At 41.5% G+C, this 19,799-nt stretch overlaps 1 long non-coding RNA gene across 1 annotated transcript in view; it reads left to right on the forward strand.

Moving 5' to 3' along the window:
• The window catches only part of LOC124065598, a 51,909-nt gene that overhangs the window by 3,032 nt on the left and 29,078 nt on the right, over positions 1 to 19,799 (forward strand). Inside the window, exons 2-3 of the long non-coding RNA XR_006844457.1 lie at positions 6,618 to 6,749; positions 18,215 to 18,371. This is a non-coding gene — a long non-coding RNA (uncharacterized LOC124065598). The remainder of the gene's footprint in view (positions 1 to 6,617; positions 6,750 to 18,214; positions 18,372 to 19,799) is intronic.

A 19,799-nucleotide genomic window follows, 5' to 3' on the forward strand; every position in this document is an offset into this window, starting at 1 on the left:
TGTTTTGCCTGAAAACACTCCTGTGGGATAAAGTGTGTCATCCGTTATTATTTCAGAGCTGCCCTCACTACACACTAACTGATAAAGGTTGATGTTGTCTGTGTTGTCTAATAACTCAATACCCTTGTCAGGGAGGGAGCTGTTTGTGTTTATTTTTTTGGGGGGGGAGGCGGGGGCACTGGATATTTGCATGAGGGTAGAGTTGGAAGGCTGACAGAGGAGTGCAGGGAGATCATGAGCATTGCGGTTTGAGTGAAGCGCAGAAAGGAGGCTGTATCCTGAATCCGGATTAGTCACTCTGCATCCAGCTGCTTTACAGAAAATGATTGAATGGAGGGGAGCGTACCGCAGTCTTAGTAAATTAAAGGTATCCGCGGCTCTCAGCTCCTCTCAGCTCAGCTTGGAGTGTTGAATGGAGCTGTCACATCGGCTGGTGCCTCCCTGCGTTCACTACAGGATTGCTTTCTTCCAGTGGGATCAGATGTAACCTACATCTGCCAGGCTTCATTAGCTATGTCAATCTAGATCGCACTGTTCATTTTGACTTCACAATTGTATTTTGTTTGTTAATTCGTCAATTCAGCTGTGAATACAAACTACAATTATGACTTGTAGTTTGAAATTTCAAGGACCGGCCTTCTAGATGTACTTTATTAACTTGTGACTGACCATACTGTCATTGAGAGTTTAACTAAAGTTGATCAGCATTTAAGGAGGATGACAAAGTTAAGTTCATCTCTGCAGGGAAATTCTCCATTTTACACTCCAGCAACCAACTTTCATATTTTTCAGTTACTTCCTGTTTGATATTGACTGATGTTTTAATTTCCTAACAGATCCTTGTATTTTTCACCATGGCTTCTCCCCTCTCAATTAGATGGAGTTTTGCTTGTTAAGATGTGATGGGGAAAACTATTTTGAAGCCTCCATGAAAGAGATTACCTACCTTGAATACAAATGAACGGTGAAACTGTGTAAAGAGGGAATAAGCTGCCCTGAGCGCCCAGTGGGATGTTTCCATCTAGACTGCTTTCATGTGACTGTCATGTAAAATGGGGCTTTCCTTAAATACATTATGAATACTAATTCATATTTGATCTGCTTCCATGATTTTAATCGACTTACATTCACAGTTTTGCTAGCTTGACTAATTTTTTTTCCTGCAATGTGCCCCATGAATTAATTTCTGTGTTTAGGGTGTTTATTAAATTAAAAACAAAAATAATAATATAATATGTACTCAAAAAACACTTTTTGTAAAACACTAGAGTGCTTACATGGGTAGAAGCTTTCTGATAAGTAGCCTGCAAGAGTTATGTGTTGTTCCTCCACCTAGTGGCAGTGCACGGTACAGCACCGCAGGGTACAGCACCTCAGCCTACACTCACTCATGCGCACACGCACACACAGACACATGCACAGCCCCATTCCCACTTCCTACACCACGCCCGTGTTTTCCCTCTAATTAAATATCAGATTATAAGCAGACATTTGCATAAGCAGATGGACAAGACGTTATTGACATGTAGTGTTTGCTCACTGTAGTACTTGTGCTGATAGCAGGACCCATCCAGGATTTAAGTGTCTATGGATGAACTCATGTCATGCTGTACTGTTGGAGGCCAGTTGTAATGCAGAGCTATATTTAAACTTCCCCCAGGGTACCATTAAATCATGTAATTTCTTCGTCAGGCTTGGCTGACCTCATTTTAATACTCACATCAGACAGCATTAAGAAAAAAAACATTAAAGAGAGGAATATTGAATTTTATATCTACTGTGTTATCTTACATTTTATGTTTAAGCCCTTTTGCTGACATTCTTATCACATTAGACTTACAGGCAGAATAAGCTCAGATTCCTTACATTTGGATGTTGTAACGGGAGCAATATACAACGTGTTGATACGGATTTGTGCTGTTTGTGTCAGCTGCCGGGAGGGAGAGTTGAAAGCGTGGCTATGTGTAGTTCTGCAAAGTGCTCAGTCCATTTGGACCACCGAGAGAAATGAGAAAATCATAAAAGGCTGATGCATACAGTGGCTGCACAGTGGCTGCATTGTTGTTTTTTTCTTTGTCAGAGACAAGAATACAGAGTGTGTTTTTCACTCACCTAAATGGGATATAAATCTTAAACTGAGAGGATGGATGGAAACATCAGCTTGTTTTAGAGTCCTAGAGATTTTAAGATTCTGTTATTATCATTATAATTTTTTTGGGCAGATTTGTGTGTACTATACAGACGTCTTCAATTAGTCTTATATGACAGTAGAAACCTTGGTCTGTTTAGCCCCTGCAGCTGCAGCACTCCTAACCTTGAGTGGGTGTTCACATCCACAGGGGATGGAAGATTCCCCTGTTCTCTTCAGAAGTGAGCGGGGGGGGACAGACTCAGAGACAGATATTTATAGAGAGAGTGGGAGAAAGTGAGATCTGGGCTTGAAAGGTTAACGTAAGAGGGAGTGGCAGAATGACAGAGAAAGAGAACGACAGAGTTGTCAGGTGAAATGGGGAGATGGTGGAAAATAAAGCTGAAGCGAGAAGACTTAGAAATGGATGATAGTGCAGACATCACCAGAGGCTGTTTGTGGACAGTGTTCTAAATCTATGTCTCTTTGGGTCAGGGTGGCACTTTATTGTCTGTGCTGACCCTAATTAAGTCCTGCAGATACTGTGAATGAGTCACTGCAGGGCTAGAAGAAATATCCTCTTTGGCTGTGTATTTTTATGTCCACTGTTTGCCCCACTGCGTCATCCTCTCCTCACCCTGTAAACATTACTTTAATGTACTGATCCTAAAAACAGATTGTTAATTCTGGGAGAGAATTGGAAATATTTATATGCTGCAGAAATGATATAGGTCGGTGAGTTTATTAGCATAGTGGGTGGAAGTAAAATGAAGCGTTATTAATGTTGAATAGCTCATACATAAGTGAGAATGTGAACTCAGCGTCTTAATATTCCCATCTGGGCAGAATTATGTCACTAAGCAGACAGCTAAACCAGTGTATCTCCTCCTCTGAAGTCAAATTTGCCCAAATCAGTGGTTCTTTTTCTCCTTCTCTGACAACTGAAGCAACCATTTGTTCCAGGCACCCAGGAATCTGTAGGCCTTATGGCATTGAATCTCTGCAGGGCTCCAGATTCCCAGTAAGCTTCCTCCCAGCTGTAATTACTGTTTCCTATCTGCTGAGATTGTCCCGAACAGGCCCACTGAGACTCCACACTAAATCTCCTTGATGTCGTCCGTCAGCCAAACCAGATAGGTAGCTGGACGACTGGGAAAAGGCAGTGCCTCCTGGAAGCAAGCTCTTCTCCAAGGTGGATGATGTATGGACCGACGTGGGCAGTTTTTAACGGATGGTCTCACCTCCCACACTGGGCCGTTCAGAAGTTGTTGTCACACTGGGTAGGACAGATGGGAGTTTACCGTGTTCAGGATAGGGAAGAGAAAATGTTGTCCAGAGTGCACATGGCTGATGAGATGGGACAGACCGACGTTTTCGTGTTGCGAAAGGAAGGGGTTTTTAAGAGCTGGGCTGTCAAGAGAAGGAATTAATGGGGATACGTGGAGGGAGGTGTTAGTTACAACTCAGATGTTAAAGATGGTACTTTTGCCTGTGTGGTGTTTTGAGAGTGCAGGTACTGTACACCTGTTACAATTAGTTTGGTCAATGGTTCTTTTGCAATCGAAGCATGGTTAATACAGCAACAAAACACTTAGTTTCAAGCTGAATAATTCATGGAGAAATTTGAAAAAAAGTAAGAAATGGGAACAAAGGAGAATAGTGGGCTTAGAGCATCAACAATGTCCATGATCAATGAGCATGTGGGTGTTTCACATTCCATTTGTTTCCAGCTCTTTCAATAGAAAGTGTTCAATATGGTTTTGATGTACAAAGCCTATTGACTGAGAGCACTGCTGAATTTTAGTGGCATGTGTTTCAATTATTGTTATAAGGATGTCTGGGGCTTTGTGTTTTCTTTATGTTGAAAAGGTCTTTTTAAGGGATGTGAATTAGACTGAGATGTAAAACATTTCATCAAGCTTTGTTGCAGGCTTAGAGGCGCTGATGGTAAAAGGTGCTGATCGTCACAGTGTCTTTAGTTTGTAATATTGATTTGTTTTTTCATTGTGGTCCAAAAGCAAATTAAACACTTTTCAAATCAATGTAAGGCTTCTGAAACTAGGCTGCAGTAATCAGACTTTCTCAGTGAAACCAGTTCCTATTCAGTTTGTATCACACTGCAATTGTGTGCTTAAAAAAATAAAGAAAAAATAGATTAAAACATGAAAATAAACTGCACACTTTGCAAAAATATGAAACAATGATAAAGGTTATAGAGTAAAACTCGTTATCTACACTCATTCACAACTGTGCACGTCAGCGTGTCAGTCCACGAGAAAAGTGCAACCAGTTGTGCTTTGAGCTGTTCTTCCGTGCAACTGCAATTGAATTAGTATGAAATGTGAAAGAAAAATACAAAGAGAGACAGATAGCTGAAGGGGCTTTTTTCCCCTTTTTTTGCAGGCTTGCTTAGTCAAGCACAGTTATTAGGAGAGTATCAATCCACATTACGACACACTGCTGTTCCACTCATTTACAACACGCTGCCTGTCCTCAAATGGGAATATCACAGTGACTGTATTTAAAAGTCACATTCAATATTTGTTATTCTTCCAGCTTCAGCAAGAGAGGAATGTTAATAAGCCTCATATGCCATGCAGAGCGTTGACTCCTTGTCACCGCACTGCAGGTTTTATCCTGCCTTGTGTGAGACAACACATGGTGAGACTGACATTCATGCCTCTTAGTTTCCTAAGACTGGGTGAAAATGCAATGGCAAGTGCAAACTGGGGGGTGCAAGCTTGCAGCCGAGTAATTATTGCAGCCTTTGAAATGTGGAGAGGAGGCTGCAGCAGGGTGAATTTATTATCATAGGATGAAGACAGTAACAGGAGGTGGAGTTCTGGCATCTTTTAGGAAAGGTCAGTCACATCTGCTCTTCTCATTTCCTTTCAAAAGCAGTGACAAATCCAATACAGAACTGTTTTTTTTTCATTTTTGCTTTTGGTGTTAAAGAGGCATGAAGTGAAAGGCCCCGGTGCTCTTTGAGGCCCGAGTGCTCTATGAAAGGTGCTGTGTCTACAGTTCGCTTCACTCTCAGTCCTCTCACTTTGGAAGAGTCCCAGAAAAGAATGGGTCGATAAAGGAAACTCCCAGAGCAAAGACGCAAGTTAATGCTTCACTTTTACCCTATGAAAGAGAGATCAATAAAACATACAGTTGCATTAAACAAAGTATTTCTCAAATGTCTGGCACTTTGAAATAACACACTGGAGTTTGAGCTCGCTGCTGATGTATAAGTCCGGTTTAAATGAGTTAAAAATGTTCTCTGTGCAGCTGTGAATTTCAGCAACACAATGAAAAAACAGCATTCCTCCCACTGATCACATCACTCCTCAGTGGTTTGCAGTGGTTCAAGGTACAGCTGCACGGAACAAACTCACACCATTAGGTGATATTTTTCAAGATGATTCGGTGCTAAAAGCTGAGGTGCTAAAACCTCACAATTATTGAGTAATGTTCCATTTTTCGGTCAGACCTGAGAAATTGCATTCCTGCAGTGTGTCTGCTCATGTAACCGTCATTGTGGGTGTCCACCAGGGTGCTAGACTCATACCTTGTGGCTGAAACTGCTAATAGCTAATACTGTATACTGTCACTTATTTCTGATGTGCTGGTTAACTAGTTTCATGCCAGTAATGAGGAGGTTTTGAGTCTGTCCTGAACAGCTGCTTTGTTGGGAGAGCAGAAAACCATACTACTGAAATCCCTTTAAGACAAGCGCCTATTCAGAGCTTTCCTCACCAAAATTGAATTAACAGCTTAATGAGTTAAAAGATTTTCCAGTATTGAAACATGCCAATTGGCGTGTGGTGAGGCTTACACTCTTGACTTTGCTGTGCTGAGTCTCGGCGTGCAGTTGAAGAATGGACATTGTGAATGATGGCGGCTGGCTGTGACACTGGTGGCAACAGGCCTGTGTGTCTGGAGGGCTGGGTGGGGGGGGTTAAGAGCAGGCAGAGCTGGGAGTAAAGGAGAGATGAGTGACTGATGGGCATGTGTCAACCCTCCTCCTACTGCGAACGTTGAGGGGGAACAAGGGCGGCTCGCTAATTGGGGCGAGATGTAAAAGTCCCTGTCACTCATCATCATCTTCACTAATATGTTTAGAGGCAAAAGCCATCTGAAGCATGGGGCTGAATGATTAGTCACCAGAGTCAGGGGCAGAATGAAGGATGCATTTCCACTCAAAATATCTTTTTTTGGACATAGCTCTTGCACTGATAAGATTGGTGCCACACTGTGCCGCCGAGCACAAAGCGTTCTTCTTTAGTTATTGAATGTCTGTACATTTAATTTGTAAGGCAATTTCAGAGAGCAACCCAGTGAGTCTGAGCCTTGTACTGATATTTTTTTCCCTCTTTTGCACAATCTGTCCAAATGTATGTTGTATTAATAGCAATGTCCCGTACTGACATAATTGAGCACAGGTCTTGGCCTTCCTGCATCTGCAATACTTCTTTGACATTGATTTGTTCCCTTTTTTCAGAAGAACCCTTCATGTGAAGTCCTCAGGGAAAAATTGGCAAAGAGGAGAGTGGGATGCAGCCTGGAGACGTGTTATCCCAGCACCTTGCTTAACCACGGTGAAAAACAGATAGTGACAGCGATAACGAAGCAGGTAATGAAATAGTAAATCCTCTTCATGCTGTTGTATGTGTTTACCCCTTTCTTTTACCTTTTGTAGCCTTCCCTATGGGACAGTGGAACAACAATGTAGCTGTTTCACTTGATAATTGCAGTCATATTAAAAAACTAAGTTTGATGACAAGATGATTTAATTTTACACAATAATTTTTACTCTCACATGTTAAACATGCTTTCAAATTGCCCCAAAACTTTTTTTGTTTCAATAGGTATAATTAAGATTAACTTACCATATAATTATATTAATATGCTACCAAAATCCCCAGTCTCTTTTTAATGGCTTTTTAATACTAGTAGTTGGCAGCGTCTCTTCTCTGTAATTCCTGCTCTTGAATTTAACGATCTGAACAAAGCCGACCAGTTATATGGTGCAATTTGAGTGGCTTTAACAACCTGCTAAGATCTAATTTCCATAACCCTCTAACTGGGAAAACAACAGCAATTATGGGACTGGTATTAGCATGAAGTGACACCCCTGAGCTGCAGTCATGCAGCAGGTGGGTAATTGGCCCTGAGCTGTACAGTGGCCACTCTGTGGGACTGTCCTTGTCTTGTGATGGGGACGTCGGCAGCTCCACGGGGTGAACTTATCAGCTTGCTGCCCTCTGAGCCAGATGCAGCATTTCATAATTAACCAAGTGAGACGAGTTGGGTCAGAACGAGACACTGCTGTTCTGTACTGTAACTTGCTCAGCTGAGGCAGCGATCATACACTTAGAGTAAATGTGACTCTCCTCTCTAGTCTGCTCTTCCTCTCATCACATGTACAGTATTCAGATTACTTGCTTGCAGATAGTGTGTTAGTGAGACAGACAGAGAGAGTTTTATTGCTGAGAATGAAACTGGACTCCAGAGGCCTCCCTGGTGTTAATTGAGGTGCAGTGTGATTTGTTTTGCTGGCCCCTCAAGCAGCCCTTCCCAGTCCATTGAATCAGATCCCCCTGCGATGGCTCTCTAATGGCCTCAGATACGTCTGTGTGCTTTAAACAACCTGCAACTGCCGAAGATAAAATGATAAGGTTAATGCTGCTGTGACAGTATGCAAAGTGAATAACCATTTAAACAGTCTGTCTTTACAGCACCACTGCAGTGTACTTAAGAGAATATGCTCTTAAACGTAAAGACTACTTTCCAGCAGATGATAAGCCTGAGGGCTGATGCTGGTGCTGTACCTTTTGCATCTGGTGCACATCCACATTTTAACTTATATAATTACTTAACTCACTAATTCTTGCAGGTGAAGCTGTGTGAGCAAAGGAGCAACCAAACCTAAGTAAGGAGAAGTACTGCTTTTAGGCTCTACACTTTCAGAGTCCACTCTTTCAGTTCATTAAATGCCTGTAGCCAGAATTCACTGTCATTCTCTGAACATAATTACGTACTTCAGCAATGTGACTTGAAGGAGTACTTCATCCTAATGTAATATGCCCTTTTTGGTGCTCAGAGCACCAAAGAGTGAAATTAGAAGGTCAACATGCATGTATCTTTCCCAATACAGTGACATGGTTCCTCATAGCACTCCACAAATCTCATTATGATCTTTTAACTGGGAACTACTTTTTTACCTGATCGCATCTGCCAGCTCTTTAGCCCTGGGTAGAAGGAATAAACTATTCACAGCAAGTTCTGTGACATATTTATACTGATTTCATTTCATTTGTAAATACACACTGATATAGAAATTTACACATATGTTTACACATATTTGATTAGCATAAATCAAATTCAATTGAATCCTTACAAACAAAAGCAATGCTCAAATCGGACCATAAATATCTAGACTCATAAATCATTCTGTGTGGACAAACCCCCTCCCCCAAAAAACGTTGTATTTCGGGTGCACCTTTAATGGTACAATCAGTGACCTCATCATTCAAAGGCCCAGGTATTTTGTTGGGGCGAGGGGCTTATATTTGGTTGTGTCATATCGTTTACTTCAATACAATATCCAGTAGTGACAACATGAAACAATGGGATTTTCTTTTTCTATTATGAAAAAAACAGGCTACCAAGTGCAGGCCTATGGGGAATGTATTTATTTATTATAGGCAGGCACGTCGACATGTGGAGCTATACCCGACTAAACCGTTCATTCTTGAGTGACCTTTCTGCATTGGTGCCACTGCACTGCAGTTCATGAATGTTTAATGGAAAGGCTGGCTGTTTTGGGCCTGCCAAGCTGGGTTTGCTGCCTGACAGAAACATACTAACTCAAAGGCAGAGTGGAGGTTAAAACCAGTGGGTGCTACAAACAAAGGACACCAAACACAAGACAAGTAACCACCTCTCAGACCACAGGTGAGTATCAGATAAAGGGGGCATGCAATGATGCACGCAGACACGCACAAACACAGATTCCCACTTTTGTTTTGCGTCTGTCACGCTCACACATTGTGATCTCACATTGTCCCACATTATATGAAGCTTAGCGAAAGTTCAGTCAGGAAGAATACCTCTTTGCGCATGCCCTTTAAGTCACAAGTGTTTTCCCGCAGTCCTTTAGTTCCACCATGTCATTCCTCGCTCTTTCATTCGCATTTCTCCTGCAACCAAATGCTAGAAAGCAATCAAATGTGTTAAAAGTGTTCTCTCTCTCCACTGTCATTCAGTTGTCTGTTCAGTTCTGTTGAATATTTGCATCCCACCTCCACCCCTTCAGCACCGCTACTGTGATGTCTGGCCATCTTCAATCAAATCCTCCATCTTCAAGTTGCCCTTCCCCGCAGTCAGCGTCCCTCCTCATTACCACCGCAAGTGTTTAGGCTCCGGGGGTGGGGGGTCTCTCGCGTGGAAGCACCTCGTTTGTCAGTTGGTTTTCCATGGTGATCTACTTCCTGCTGGGGTCTAAGCGCCAAAGTCTATTTTGCTCTTCACAATAAATTAATTTGACTCGAATCATCTCGTTAATTTTTCTCTCTTATTAGTCTCTCTCCACACAACTATCAAGAACACTAGATGGTTTACTTGATAGTTTGAAAGACAAGCAGCAAGCTGAGGCAGAATGAATAAGCGAGGCTGAGGACAAAGTGGGAGAGAAGAACTCGCTCAGCTGAGGAACAACAGGATGTACTGCTGGTGTGGTGTCATTGCGATAATTTCTTCTTTACATTCTGGCCCACAAGATACATCCCCTGACACCTTTTCTGTCTCTTTGTAGTTCCTACTCAGCACCATATGCTCTCCAGTAAAGAAGAGTACAAAAGAAGACAATAACAAGAAGCAGTTTGCAGAAAGGAATGATAATATGGGAATTATAATTGGATTTGAGAGTGAACTGAGACTGTATGCAAAACAGTGAGAAAATGTGTGAAGGATGGTTGCTGCTTTGGCTGGCGGATACTAATTCACATAACAGTTACCTAACTTATAAAAAAAACATAATACATCCTAAAATCTGCACCTGTTTTCTGATGCGACTTGACTGTAAAAGCAAAAACAACATCAAATCAAATCAAAGTCTTGTACTTTCTGTTTGTAAGATAAACACAATCAGCTTCTCATATCTGTCTGACAGCATCCCACTCTTCCAGCTTTATGAAGGACGCAGCACAAAGGAAATACTAGTCAAGTGTGTCATGAAATGTGAGTGCGTGTGTGAGAGAAAAAGAGAGAGACCGAGGTTATCTTCAACACCGCAGAAGTGCACGGAAACTTTTACTCCAGTGAAATGGCACATTTTAGTGCCAGGGTGGCATGACGAGATAAAACCTTCAGCTCTGAGCTGGAATCCAAGGGGGAGAACAAGTAGATGAGTCAGCTGCACTAACACAGCTGACGGCATACAGATGTGATTTCAATTTTGAAAAAAAAAGAAAAAAAATATTCAGAGCTCCTACATATTCATTGAGTCCAACTGTGGAAACTCAGTTTGACAACTTAAGCATAGCTAATATATGTCTGACCAAAGTAAGTAAGACAATAAAAAGAGGATACAATTTGGAATTTCACATGGTATGTATTAGGCATGTAAGCAGCAGATATTGTTTCTAATTATTATTCTCTCCTTTCAGCTTGCATTATCCAATAGAGCCTTTACCTCTTCAGTGATGCCCCACTTCACCTTGAGGCGTCTTTTTAAATTTCCATCGGTTCTTAGTTTAGAGAAGCACCGAAGAGGGAAATAGACGATAGAGCCCTTTCTGTCTGGGCTGGGGCTGTGATGCAGAGAGTGGATCTCATTGATAATGCATCAGGAGAAGAAATCCATCAGGGACCACATTCATTTAATACACGAAGCAGACATTTATGCATGAAAGTGCGCGTGGCCTCTCGCTCCGGACCTGTGACCGGGCTAAGTGAGCCTGTCCTCTTCGAGCTGTCACTGAGTACAGTAGCTCAGGTCTCGGGGACATGGTGGCCTGCTCTCTATCACTCCTGCCCCTCTCCAGACAAAAGAATGAAACATTTATGAGCTGTCTTTGCGACAGTGGCAGATTCAACATCGTTTGATTAATTTGAAAAACAAACACACACGTACACACATGCATGCTTGCACACACGCACGTGCACATCCTCATATCTGCTGGCCCACTTGATAGAGCTTTCAGGAGAAAACATAAAGCCAGTGTGGAGTGATTACCGAATGTGCTCCTGCAGAGGAAGCACTGGCATTTCTCTCTTTTTGTTGTGCCTCTGACCTTTGAAAATATCACAGATTAGATCTTTAATTATTTATGAATGCTAGTGATGGTGTTGGGAGAAGAGAGGGGGATGTTGCCACATGTGACAGGGCATCCTTACTATAATGGAAAGATATTGTTTGGTGTAGGTTTGGTCTCATTTGACCAATACAAGTTCATGCATGTACTGAGTTGCCCACTTTACTGTTTGACATTATAAGATGTTTTTGTTTTGAGAAATTTGTGCTGTCAGTGTGCAATCTGCACTCTCAAATGTTATGATTTAGATTTTAAATTCTTCAGAATAGCAACCCTCAGATCCTGCTCACATCAACTACCCTCATGCTGTAAACATTCCTGACACATTCATTTGGAAATAATCAAATAATAATGGTGCAAAAAAAAAAAAATAATAGAGAAACAAACAACAGAGAAAATAACTGTGCTATGTGGGAAAAAAGTATTTCCCCGGAGAATGGTTTAACCAGTGATTGATATGCAAATTCTCTTTTTCATCGGAACCCCCAGTAAATGTCGGGGGGGCACTGGGGAGGGGCTGAACATCTCAATTAAAGAGCACTAACATGCATCATTCCAAACAACCCGTGAAATGAAAGGCATCGTTTAGATTGATCTACAGCATCAGTGAGAATAAATCAGAGCAGCAGCCTAATAATGCAACACTCCAGGGTGCGTCTGAAAATTGCGGATAGCAATTCAGACCAGTGTCTGCATAATGGTGTTCCAGGTGATGAAGTTGGCGATCACAATTTGGGAATGGGGCACCATCGCTGCAAAGTTAAATGCTAAGATGTATCTGCGAGAGAAGAGTGAGTGTGCATCTGAACCTCTGTAATGGCTGAATTGTGCTTACAGTTTGTTTTCTTTGGCCCAAACTGTGGTTGAAGGCTGTAAAATGATTTGTCTGCACTTCCAATTAAACCCCTCCGGTGTTCATGCCAGTTAAGCACTTTCAAGGAGTTAGTAAATGTGCTCCTTGGCATACTGAGCCTGTGCTATATATTGAAATGGCACTCCATGTTGGCTCTTGGCTAATTTTAGTATTTTAAGTTTTAAGTTTTTCCTTCTTGCTATCTGTCTATTGTCTCAGAATATCCATGGGCACTTGTGCATAAAGTGATCTCCTGCAGATTTGTTAATGGTTCTGATTATGTTTGAACTTGTGACAAACTACATCATGGACTTTGTGGTGTATCTGAGACCTCTTTTTCAGGGCATTAGATAAGTACTTAAAAAAGAAAAAAAAACAACCTACAGTACTAATGTATTTTAGCATGGTTTTGTCGCATGATTTGGTGGGTGAAGATTTTCCTATCAGTTTTATAGATGGTTTCTACTTTAATCAGTCCAGAATAATGTGTCTCGCTACCCTAAAGGACACATCTCTGTTCTCATTAGTCTCATCTCTAAAAATTGCTCACTTGCAAATAGAAAGACATTCTTAAAAAATGACTCAGCTCAATGTGAATTTATTTGCCCAGCATGAGAAATGTACATGGATTTGTGTTGGCGACATCGATGTAGGAACATAGCAGCATCTTACAAAAAATATGTTGTTTTATCAACAGCAGGACCCCACATTTATCTCAAGAGAACGGTGTGAGTCCTACAGCAGAGACCATACTGTCCAGTCATACTTTTACAAAGAGTGAATGCTGATTGCATTAAAGATATACTGACAACCCCACTGAGAGTGACCTAATTAGCTCACCCAGGAGGGGGTGAGATTTTAAGGTCACACTGAGAGAGGCTTTACCACTGATGTCACTTTTGACTGCTCTATTTGCTTATTTTAAAAGAAAGCACCCGTGTGGAAAGATGGCTGTGTGTGTGTTTGTGTGTGTGTGTGTGTGTGTGTGTGGGGGGGGGGTGTTATCATTCACACCTGGACACATGGGACTATCGAGTCATTTGATGGCTGTGTGTGACCCATGCACCCCCTTGCAGCCACATGTTGGCTGGGCAGGTCTACTATCTAGTTTTAATACCTGGGACTCCCAATCAATTAATTAGAACTGAAGAAGCCTTTTGGATGAGAGGTGAAACTTTTAAACTGAAGTTCAGTTGCCCCAACCTAAGCTGTTCTGTGCGTCTGTTTGACTTGATAATGGTTCTCAAGAAACATACAGTGTACATAAAGGAACATATCAAAAGATTGGCATTTACTTACTTTTGCCTCAGTGTTGAATATTTTAGGATTACTTTGCAGTAACTAGAGGGTGATTTAGGCTAATGCTTATCCCTAAAGCTTTTAATTTTCACCTGGGTGTGATACATTGTGATCTTGAGCTGCACCCTTTTCTGGTAACATACAGATCTGACCTTTGCCTGGTCAGGATGTTCTGTCACACAGTGAGATGGCCACCATTTCAGCTCAGACTGTAATCTGAGACATTCTTTGCTCGTTACACAGCTCAACATGTTCCCCAGCATCTAATGCAAATGCAAGATGTGGAAGATTAAAGGAATTACTTGGAATTTTTTTTCTTTTTTTTAAAAAAGACTGCATTTAAGGTTTTAGATGACCCAGTTTCCAGGCATCCATCCAGTGGCTTAGATGCTCTGGAGGCTTCTGAATATAGTATTTGTGGATTCACTATGCAGTGTGTGTGTTTGTGCATGTGACTGTGCCGTGTGTGCATGCACGCATGCATGCAAATGCTTTTTTTGTGTTTGTGCTCTTGCTTATATGCAGCTTTTTTTTTTTTGCTTGTGTTGGTTGGTACACATCCTTAGATCTCATCAAAAAACAGTGACCTAGATATAATTAACCCCCTCAAACCGGCAGAAAATTGTGTTTAAAAGTAGCACAGCACCCATCAATCTGCTCCTCATGTCAGCACAGAGCTGCTCCCCATGTTCAAGTCGGGTTCCTAATAGAGGGGGGCATCATGCACTCCCTGCAGCATGTCAAGCTGGCAGCACATGAGCGAGGCGCTCAGAGAGATGTAGTAGACAGCTGATGGAATGAATAAGCTTGTCTGAAGGTACTTCACATGAAACAGAGAATCTACAAAATGAAGAGCTTCTGTTATTGTTAAAATGTGCATCACTTACTTGATAGCTGAGAAACAATAAATGCCCTCAGCAGTGACTTTTGCTGTTTTTGATAGCACGACACAGAGGTGCTTGAGAGGCATTTCATTCATTTTTGCTCAGCTAGCCGCTTGTAAGGCATTATTCAGTGCAATATTCCTTTGTCTCAATAGCTCCACTCATGTCATTTGAACTGAAGAAGCACACCCACATCACACGCCGCCTTTAAGGATCTTTGCTAATGTGTAAGATCCTGACTACACTTTGCCTTTAATCTAATAATCTGATTTAATTTGACTGTTAGTTTGTTCAGGCATACCAGTGTGGGAATACAGTGAAACCGCTTTCTTCAAATTGACAGGACAAGTTATGGATGCTGTAGTTATCATGTAGGAAGCCAGCATTAACCCATGTGTATTCTATCTGATCAGATCAGAGTCATTTTCAGTGTTTTTTTCACATTCTCATGAGAGTGATTTCCCCTGAAGCCCTCTTTAGAAGATCAAGATGCTCTTGGTTGCTCATGCATGTAACTGATAAATTATGAGTTACATCAACTGTTGCTTGCATGCTCACAGTATGTCATAAAGTGGCTGCTTTCTCAGAAAAGGGAAAAATTAATTCAAGGATATGAAATGAGGATTGATTGATTCCAGGCGCAGAATAATGTTACTTTGAAAAGGAAATTAGCAACTGCACACAATAATTAATCATACTCAGAAAGGGTAAATTCCCTGGGTTTCAAGCAGTACTCTTAGTTGCTATTAGGCATCATAAACTCTCACTTAGTTTTGCACAAGGTTAAAATAAATAAAAATTCAACCCGTGGATTTGTTTGGCTTTTATGAGTACTCTCATACAATCAGAACTCATTTGTTATGAACTGAAAATCAATTATTAATTATGTACTGAAATTTTTTTTTGACTCAGTCTCAAAGTTGCTGCTCTTATTTGTGATGAGAGTATCCACGCTATAACTTCATCCTAATGCTGATATTTCTACATTTATATCTATATTTCTTCTCTAATTAACAGATTTGTCTTTTTTTTCCCACACAAAATAATGGCTAATTCATACTGCACATATGTATTACAAGACAGCAATATTCTGCCTTTTTTCCCCTGCGTTTTTTTTCCTGAACAATGCAGCAGTGCTGATGCGTGGTTTCCTCACCCTCCCTCTGGGAGGTGTGAACCAAGGAAGGGAAGGGTAGAAACAGGAGAAAGAGGAGGTGGGGAACATGGAACACAGTAAACTTCAATAAGTACAACGTCCTCGTCTCCTTGTTCTGAGCATCAGACTTACCTGGTTTTGCTCTGGAAATGAAGAATTGGTAATCTAATACACCTGCTATTTCTAGTAGTATGTCTAATAAGTTGATTGGATGAAAACATTATCACAGTATTCACAAACACTCATTAATTTGGCTGATTTTGTTGACAAATCAAGCCCACTTGTAGGTTGCGATTCAAAAAGACATACTGTGCCTCCACGGGCATTTTACCAAAAAGCTTAAACATCAGAGCCCTGAGTCTGTCACACTTTGTGGAAACTAAGTAGAAGAGTAGTGCATCCTATATTACAGACAATTGAATAAGTGAATATATTTATGATAAAGTATCTTTTCTCAGGCCTCGTCAAAATAGCAGCACAGCTGTAAATCCTACTGACACATAGTCCTACCCTGGGGCTTGGGGATTACATGTGCTGCGTACACGTTAAAGCCTCTAAACCTCGCCTCCTCAGAGCTGATCTGACTGCACAATCAACCCCTCACTCTCAGCTCCACTCCGCTGGCCATGAGGCCCCCATTCTCTAAGGATGCCGACTGCTTACTTCCAGATCAGCAGAGCTCCGCAGTGCCCGCGAAGGTCGGACCAAGAGTAAATTTGTCAGCTTGCCTCCATGTTCACTGGTTCACCTGGGAGTTGACCCTCTAGCTCACCATCAGTTCATAGAGTCAGGCAGTCTGACTGGAGTGAGGATTTTTCAAAATAAATGCATCTCCTCTGTTTTTATGTATCAGTTTATTTTTAGAAGGAAAACAGGTCAAAAGAACAGTTGGAGTTATTGTTTTTCACGCTGCGCTTGAACCCCCTTACACCTAGACTGACATACATGCAAAAACACACTTAGGACGATCACACATGCCTGCTCAAAAGCACTCACACACACTCTCACACCCACTTCCACCCACACATACGCAAACACAACACATCTGCAATTTCAGCGGGTGAATTGAGAGCCTAGAGTAAGGAATACCTCGCAGGGTAGAGCATATTCAATTAGCCCCTGGCAGTTCTTCATCCTCACCTATCATCATTGCATCACATTTCAATATTGCACAGAGGTGTGCCGCCAACGCACTGCTGACACATCAAAGGGCTGCGGCAAATCCACACTCCTTCTCGGAGCCTCACAGCTATGTCACAGCTGTTAGACCAGGTAGGGTAGGCCAGAGAGGCACTGGGAGAGGCCAGGCATGACTAAACACCTCAGCAGACATATTAAAAAATGGATTCTTCATTTCCCACTTCGGTGAGTTAAAGTTATCAGGCGAGCCTGTGGGTAGGGTTTGATAGTTTCCTGGTCCACCATGGCATGGTTAACTCTGAGGGTTAGGGGGAGAGATGATCTGGATCCTAAGACGTGTGCGACAGAGTAGATGTGATGAATGAATTTTAAGTGCAGCACTTTTTCAGACTTGATTTTTTATTTTTATTTTTCCCAAGCTTGTTTCTGGATAAAGCTAACTAAATCATGTCCTCTCCCCAAGTACAGTAGTATCCCAGGTGCACAGTAAGTAGTGATCCATTCAGCATGGTAATGGAAGTCATGTCCTCGTTCATACAATAAATGGGTGCAAGGACATGAGAAATAAGTAATGACACACCCCCAGTTCTCTCTCTTCCATCCAACTCACTTTTGGCTGGTTAAGATGGAGGCAGTAAGGGCCACAGTGGTTCATTGATATCTTTATCAGGCAATACTTACTACAGATATATTTTTAGGAATTGCACGAGTTAAAGTTAAAACAATGTGCTCATTTGTTGCTGCTGGGTTTGCCTCCTTACCTCTGTGCTGCCTCTTCCCCTCTCTCTTCTCCTTTAGTGTTGGACAAATGATTTAGAGCTCTAAATTGAATTTCATTTTCATGTATTTCTTCCAGAGGGCTCGCTAATTAAGAATTTAATTATGACTGGGAACAAAACACAGGAAACAAAACCCCCTCATGTCAAAACATCTTTGGACTCTTCGTCCCCCTCTTTGCTTTTTCCCCCCTCTGCTTCCTTCCTTAAGTGTGTTTTCTGAAAGTTTTGAGGTGAACTGAAGGTAAGACATACACTAAGATGGTAATCAGAAAGGACTACACCAGAAATTCTCAAGAGTGAACATGTGATGCATGCATGATCAAAGAAAGCTAGAAGGCAGGACTGTAAGATATTCAATGCTTGTTGATGTTGCTTGTTGATGAATAGGCCCGTTTGTTGGAATAATACTCTCAGCGTCTAAATCCCCAAAAATAAAATTAATATTTGATGATTATGGCAATGAAAAAAAAGCTTTAGTAGCATCATGTGTTTTACTTTTTCCTTTGACTCTCTCTGCGAGCACTGCACAGTGATATTTTATAATTATTACAATGTCTCCTGTCTTAGTGCTTTGCTGCCTGGTGGACTGTTCCCCTGCCTGAGGGCTCTCCTCGGTGTGAACTTGTCCTGTTCACCCTACTGTACTTTTCTCCCTCTTTCCATCATGCAGACCCTCTCATCTTTTCTCTGTGGGCCAACCCTCCAGCAACTATTTGTCACAAGCAGATGTTTCAGAGAACCATGACCTCCATGTGCGGTTGCTGGGGAATGGGAGCTTGGCGCCAGCGATGATTGGAAACCTGCAGAGCAGAGAGGCTATGGTCAAGGTAAGTAATACTAGCTTCTCTCTGGTCCTCAGGTCAGCTAATCTCCCATGGCAATCAGGAAAGCAATAGAACAAGTGAGAGGTCCCTGAGTGGGGCTGTTCAGACCCTGACATAGCGATGATGGGGCCAGTCTGGGACCGACTTTCAGGGACGTCATTTAATGCTTCCTCTTCAACTATCCCACACAAGTTGACAGGTCTTCAGAAAGGCATCTGATGCGACTTCAGAAATCTGCTGATTTAGTAAAATCACACAGAAACATGTCATTATGACTGTAGCATGTGTGGTTAGATTTGAACCAGCACAAGTTATACTAGTATTATAGATGTCTGAATCCATTGAAATACAAAAGAAAGCAAGAATATTCTGACATCAAGCATATGTTGGTTTCTGTTTGGAGGCCAGGTAGCACTAATGAGCAAATTTGAGCAGGAATAATATGTGCGAGGGAAGAGAGGAAGGGAGAACAAAGAGCAGATTCTCTTAATAAGGTTTTGGATATTTCATCTTTTAAAGGTGTTCTGGCTGGATACAGTGGAATATAAGAGATGCACATGAGTGACAAATGAAAAAAGAAACACCTAAACGCGGCTTAGTAAGGTGTTTGGCCACCATGACCTGCCAAAATGGTTTCTTTGAATCTACTAAATGGATGAACACTCTGTTTATTTGTTGTTTTTTTTTGTTTTTGTTTTTGTTTTGTTTTTTTTTACTAATTTGAGTTACTTTGAATTAAGCTGACCAATAGCTAATTTAATTTTGTTATAGCAATTTATTGGTTGTATCATATTGTCTTCTACCACTGGCTTTACGCAAATGCACACGATAATGATGCAACAGTCTCAATCAGTAATGTGATTTAAAAGTGGCATTCAGCGTGTTTTTTAATATCCACACAATGGATGTTTGGGACAAATTCGTGGCTGTTTAGAAACGGACTCCATATTGTACTTTCAAATGTCATTTTTTTTCTCTCTCTTTATTTGCCTCATCGCCCCTTCACTCTCTCTCTCTCTCTCTCTCTTTCTCTTTCTCTCTTTCACTCACTCATTCACACAGACACACACAGACACACACACACACACACACACACACACAGACAGACTGTATCACCTCACATCTTGCAGGTCATGTGCTATTACAGTCTATTGTTGTACTCCTGCAGCCACAGGTGGAATGATTTCCCTGTGGTCTGTTGTATATAGTTTTGCTTCTGTTGGAGAGAGGTCCAAAGAGACAGGAAAGATGTGGGGACATGTTGTGGGCCAAGTAACTATTGTACAATACATAATGAGACACGTTCAAGCCAGTGTTGTCTATCTTTGGTAGACATCTTCGTTCATTGATTGAAAATGTGTGTCGAAAGTCCAAAATCTTTTTTGAAAACTTGCTTCCGGTTAAAATTATATGCTTTGCTTTTTAAACTAG

The sequence above is a fragment of the Scatophagus argus genome, chromosome 10 (assembly GCF_020382885.2).
Source record: "Scatophagus argus isolate fScaArg1 chromosome 10, fScaArg1.pri, whole genome shotgun sequence".
In the NCBI taxonomy this organism is placed as follows: domain Eukaryota; kingdom Metazoa; phylum Chordata; class Actinopteri; family Scatophagidae; genus Scatophagus; species Scatophagus argus.